Genomic DNA, 6,054 nt, shown 5'->3' with positions numbered 1-6,054 from the left:
GAGAGAGAGAGAGAGAGAGAGAGAGAGAGAGAGAGAGAGAGAGAGAGAGAGAGATATGTGTGAGGACGTTGTCTTGTTTTGTAGCTAAGGCTGGCTGGAAATTCACGATATTCCTGCCTCAGGTTTCTGAGTGATGGGATTATAGGAATATAGCACTTAAATAGGCTTACAAATTTCGAAGGCAAGAAAAAGTCCATTACTATAGAAGTTGGCTGATAACATTTAGGAATGAGATACAATGTATCAAATGGGCATTGGTGATAATGAGGAAAAATATCAAAAGAGCTTTCCATATTCATAATAGACTTTAAAAGTCAGAGAACAGTTGGTAAAGTGTTGAACATGTAAACATTTGGTCCTGAGTTCAGATCCATTGCGCCCATGTGTGTTGTGGCAGCATGCAGATGCGGATGTGAAGGCAAAGACATGCAGATCCCTCGGGTTCCATGGCTAGTCAGCCCAACCCATTGGTGAACTCCAGCCTCAGTGAAAACCATTGTCTCATGCTGGACATGGTGGTATGCATCTCTAATCCCAGCACTGAGCAGGCAGAGGCAGATGGATCTCTTTAAATTTGAGGTCAGCCTGGTCTACAAAGCAAGTTCCAGAATAGTCAGGGCTGTTACACAGAGAAACCCTGTCTCAAAAAACTAAGAGAACAAAACCAAAACTACTGTCTCCACAAATAAGGTAGAAAGCAACCGAGGAAGACAACCTATATCAACCCCTGGCTTCCTTCTGTACATGCATCTGCCCGTGCATACATGAACACGATGACCACATACATGATCATAATACAAACAAGCAAGTTCATTACAATGCATTAGTTGGCCCGACGACCTGAGTTCAGTCCCAGGCATTCACATGGAAGAAGGAGAGAATTGACTCCCCCAAGGTGTCTTCTGACACTCACACATATGGTGTGTCACATGTGCCCACACACACGAACATACACACAAATAAGTAAATGTAATAGAGTACATGGTAAGGGAAAAAAGGAAATCACCTAAAAGTGACTTCAAACAATTTTGTGTTTAAGTTTTTCTTTTATTTGTATTTAATTTTCTTTTTCTTTTTTTTTTTTAAAGATTTATTTATTTTTATTATATATAAGTACACTGTAGATGTCTTCAGATACTCCAGAAGAGGGCACCAGATCTCGTTACGGATGGTTGTGAGCCACCATGTGGTTGCTGGGCTTTGAACTCTGGACCTTTGGAAGAGCAGTCGGGTGCTCTTACCCACTGAGCCATCTCACCAGCCCTTTAATTTTCAAATAGCATTTAAAATGTTAAAATCCTCAGTGAATGTTTCCAGACAAACGTGTACATTTAGATGATTGTAGATACATCTTCCTGTCAAGATACATTGCTCTGGATGACTAAGATGCAATGAGATTCATCACGAGTGGTTACATTTATAATTTAGTCTAGTTTTGAAGATAGGAACTCATGAAATGAACATCAATTTAACTTTTCAGCTGGCTGGTGTTAATTATTTTGTTAGGATGAGTAGCAGGCCAGTTGTGGGCTTAAAGTCTCTTTATATTTTCTGAGGGATTTTTATATATAAGTTCAAAAGACATTCTGAATATTTGTGACCATTTATACCACTATAAAGAGCAAATGAGTTATTAGTACTCCAGACTCCAAGATAGTTTTGATAGGCTTAAAAATATTTCTAAACTTAGTAGTAAAACTGGTGTCTCACTCTTAAAATGACATTCCATTACTATTGATAAGGTACATGTTATCATCTTTTCTGATTGCTTGAACTCTTTATAGTGTTTTGGCAAATTGTCTACTTATTACTTTTGGTATTTTTTTTCTGTTTGGATGATTTTGTTGAGTTGGGATGTTAACTTTGAAACTATCTATCTATCTATCTATCTATCTATCTATCTATCTATCCATCCATCTATCTTTAAAATTTAAAGCAATCCATGTCTTAGTAAGGGTTTGTATTGCTATGATAAAACATTATGACCAAAAGAAACTTGAGAGGGTAACAGCTTTTATTTCAGCTCATAGTTCCTCATCACAGTCCCTCATTGAAGGAAGTCAGAGCAGGAACTCAAGCAAGGCAGGCACTCAAGCAGAGGCCATGAAGGAGTGCTGCTTACTGGGTCCTCATGGCTTGCTCAGCCTTCCTGGGGGGTGGCACCACCCATAGTGAGCTGGGCCATTCTTCATAAAACAATGATCAATCAAGGAATGGACTACAGGCTTGGCCACAGTTTAATCTGGTGGGGGCATTTTCTAAATTGAGATTCTCTCATCCTAGGTGACTCTAGTTATTCTATCAAGTTGATAAACAATTAACCAGAACAACTTGTTTATCCAATATTTAAAGGATTTTTGTTAGCGATATTTCCCAGTCTAACTTTTTGCAGTGAATTTCATTTTTCATTCTGTTTCAGTTTTTTGTTTGCTTTATAATAAGTCTTTTCCATCTCCAATTAGAAAACGCAATTTTCTTCATACATTTTATGGTTTCATGTAAATAATCCATATAAATTGACTTAAATATAAACTTTGGAGTGGACCTTTACCTATCTTGTGTATGTTGTTTGAATGTGTGTTTGCATATGCATGGGGCACACATTATATGTGGTGCAGAGGCCATAGGACAGTCTCAGGTGTCATTCTTAGGAATACTGTTCATTTCCTTTGAGACAGGGGTTCTCTTTCATTATCCCGAGGCTCACAGATAGTCTAGGCTCTCTGGCCCGTGAGCATGAGGGATCCTCCTGTCTTACAGTCCTTGGCACTGGGATTACAAACATGTACTGGTACATCTGAATTTTTGTGTGAGTTCTGGGAATCAAATGCAGGTCCTAGTCCCAACCACATTATCCTTGATAGAGTTGTCAGCTAGCTATAGTAATAGCATTTGTGATAGCTGATTTTTTTTTCCCTTCCAGATGAAAGCCTGTCTCTGATCCAGCTATGCTTTCTTAGGTTGTGGTAGTAGCACTTGGGATACAGAGACAGGAGAACCAGGAGTTCAAGGTCGTCCTCAGCTACCTATGGAGTTCAAGGTCAGCAGGAACTATATTAGATCTCATTTCAAAAAGCCAAATATGGATCCAAGCTAAAATGAAACCAAATTAGAAATCTCATTGTATTAGTCAAGGTTCTCTAGAGGAACAGAACTGATAGAGTGAATATATATTCATATTATGCATGATTATGGATATAGTAGAATGAATATATAATATGAATGTATTATATATTTATAAAGGGAATTTATTAGAATGGCTTACATGCTGTGGTCCAGCTAGTCCAAAAGTCCCTGTCTGCAGAGGATGGTCCAAGAGTTCAATAGTTTAGCTCACGAGGCTGGATGCCCTAGATGGACATTTGTTCTGTAGTTCCATTTGTCTTCTTTCATTTCTGAGCAATTGCTGTTGTATTCTTATTCTGGTTAGAGTAGTTCCCTGAATTATTTTTCTTTTGAAATATCTCTTGAAGACATTTTAAGTTTATTGTCTCATGTGTTCAGAAGTCTAGAACTGTTTTGTCAAGCTCCCTTCAAATTGTTTTGAAAATTTGAAGAGCATCTCATTAGCTATATAAATTTATTCAGACTTTTTGTACAAAACCAAATATTTTTATTAGAAGAATGTGCTGTTTCTGTAGTTGATAAGCTCTTGGATGCCTTTGGTTATGCTTTATTGCTTTGGTCATAAAGGGTCTATGTTTCTCAATTTTCTATTTTGCCAGCAAGAAAGGGGTTTTATAATTTGTAACTAGATACTTGGCATAAGTGGAAATAATAGATTTTTTTGTTAGCTAGAGCAGTGGCTGGACCCTTTCCAGGCTTCTTTATCAAGCCAGTTTATAAAAGGTCAGATGTCTTAGAGGAAACGTACAAACAGTGACCCTAGAGCCCAAGGAAGAGGTCCTTACAGTCACAGAAGCTAGGCTTTCGACATGGATACTAACACACACTAGCAGAACAACGGGGCAGCCAGAACTACTTTATATGGCTCTTAGGCTCATCCTCTGCTGTATCTCAGAATGGTTTGTAGCTCATCCTAAGATGTTCTCATTCTTTGTTTTGAGGTAGCCGGGCGTTGAAATCATCAATGAAATCTTTGCTGTAGGAGCAGGCAGCTCAATTGTTTTGGAGTTCATTAATTATATTTGATGTATAGTAGAATTTGACGAATTTTCTCAAGTTCAATGCCAAGAACAACCCCCGCCCCAAGTCCAGAGCTTCAGAACCCTGCCTGAGCCATTTCCTTCTCTGGGTGTGCTTTACCCAACTCCCTAAGGTTGGCTTCTTCACACGGCATCTTTCTGAGGGCCATGAACTTGACTTTGTCTTTGCACATGTAGGCAAGTAGCTTACCCTTGGCTACATCTCTAGTTCTTGCTTTTTTCCTTTCTTTAACTAGAGTCTTGTTATATAGGTCAGGAAATCCTACAATACACGACTGTCCTGTCTCAGCCTCACCGGAGCTGAGATTACAGGCATGCACGATCAAGTCTCCCTCAGTCACTAACTTTTTACTGTGAATGCATGCATACTACTGAGAATGTGGTTTTCGAAGAATAAGTCTTTCTATAGAGACAAAGATCTTTTCTGTCTCCTCTCAACTGTGTGATGGCTTCACTAAACTTCAGACGTTGTCTTTAATTTTAGTGTGAATATGTAGGAAAGCCACCCGTGAACCTCTCTGCCCTTGGTTTCTAGAGGCATGATGAAAAAGTAGACTGGCAGCCACGTTGGCTTGTGTATTTGTTAAAGTTATTAAATACACTAAGGGAAAGGTAAAAGATACATTTCTTGGGTTAACGGAAACATAGCAAATATTGGAAAGGCATGGCACCAATAAGGTTTGAATACAGTGCCTTTGAGTTTCTCTACCCCAGCTGAAACCAGCACATCTGTGAGTCTTTCAGGGGCAGATAAAAGATGCTGCCAGGAAGCAAAGGGCTGGCCAATTTTTTGAAATATTTTGGATAATGAGCAAAGGGTTCTGTTCCTGTCTCAAAAAGAGTGGGTTGTTGGGTCCCCTGAACCAGAAGAGGAGAATTAAGGCCTGTAGTAAAAAACCAAGCAGATAGTACCTATCCCCAACTTAATAAATAACAATTCCCTCATCACGGTTAGGCTTTTCACAACACACTGGAGTGGGTCCATTGGGTGTTATCTGAATGTTTGCCAGGAAGCTGTTTCGAGTAATTTGCTTAAGCTGGAAGAGCACACAAACCATCCTCCGCACTGCATATAAATACGGATTAAAGGGAGGACCCAGACAGCAAAATAGCAGAAGTTGAGCAAGTAATTTGGGAAGCATCAAGGGCTGACTGGGAAGCCTGCATGGGAAGGCTTCCCTTGTTTACATGCCTGTGCTTGGTGATCTGCTCACTGCTTTATGACTTACAGACTGTGTTTGTATGTTATACTGCAGAACTCCATATGGTGATGTGAGCTTGTGCTCCTAGACCTGCTGCCCCAATGAGGATGCCGTCTTCCTTGAATGTGAGCCATCCTACAGCTGATGCTTTGTGCATCTCTCTTCAGAAACTTCAAGGTGGTCACAGAGCATTTGGCTGCATGACCTGCACCGGGCCACACATAGCTGGTACACAGCTGCGTCTCAGGAGAGCTACCCAGGTGAGGAGTAGGTGACTATGTTCATGAGAAGGAGGAAGGAGGGATAAAGCTTTCACAAATGGTCCTCAGGGAGCAGTTCCAAGAGAGTGAGAACCTGACTGTGACAGGAAGAGAAAGGAGAGGGAAAGTCAGAGGAAGAGGCACTGTTGGGCAGTGGTTAGCACAGTTGTTTGTGGCTAGCTAGCCAGGGCCCAAGTGTACATTCTGCCATAGGCTGGCTTTGTAGTTATGATGAGTTGCATGAATATCTACTAGCTTCTCTGTGCTTACAGAACAATGAATTACCTACTTTGAGATATGTTGCACAGCAACATATCTGATAGTCCTGGTTCACAAGAAACAGACAATAAGTATTTAGAACCAAAAGGAGGTAAGACCAATAGATGTAATTTAGTTTAATTTTAGTACTACTCAGCTATTAAAAAG

Source organism: Mus caroli, chromosome 3 (genome assembly GCF_900094665.2).
Source record: "Mus caroli chromosome 3, CAROLI_EIJ_v1.1, whole genome shotgun sequence".
NCBI classification, from domain to species: domain Eukaryota; kingdom Metazoa; phylum Chordata; class Mammalia; order Rodentia; family Muridae; genus Mus; species Mus caroli.
The sequence above is the reverse complement of the archived record's forward strand: the minus strand, read 5'-3'. Positions refer to the sequence as shown.